This window comes from Wasmannia auropunctata, unplaced genomic scaffold (assembly GCF_000956235.1).
Source record: "Wasmannia auropunctata unplaced genomic scaffold, wasmannia.A_1.0 LD336076.1, whole genome shotgun sequence".
Taxonomy (NCBI): Eukaryota; Metazoa; Arthropoda; class Insecta; order Hymenoptera; family Formicidae; genus Wasmannia; species Wasmannia auropunctata.
In genome coordinates, this window is record NW_012026814.1 from 342,042 (window position 1) to 342,448 (window position 407).

Sequence of the window (407 nt, forward strand, 5' to 3'; positions counted from 1 at the left end):
TACTCTAGTAGTTTTTGAGAAAATATGGTGATGGAAGTTCAACAATGACATGCTGAAATGAGACCGGCACTACCACCATGTGAAAAACTCCATTGATTTTTGAGATTTCAAGTTGCCCGTTCTCAGACTCTAATTGCTCGGACAGCAAACGGTTCTAGGAGGTTGTGAGCTACATCGGTAGGAAGAAAATATCACAGTTTGGAGCGATTCTGACGTGGTCCAAAAAACGGCCTTATTGATACTCCTCCTTTAACGCGAATATCAAAAGGCGGGAGCACAGACTTTTGCATGACGCTGCATAAAGTATAAGACATAAGGCATAAGAAAATCAACCAATATGAAATAAAGGACTCTGATTGGTTGATTTTTTTGTATACATTATGTGTTGTGGGTTATGCAGCGTTATA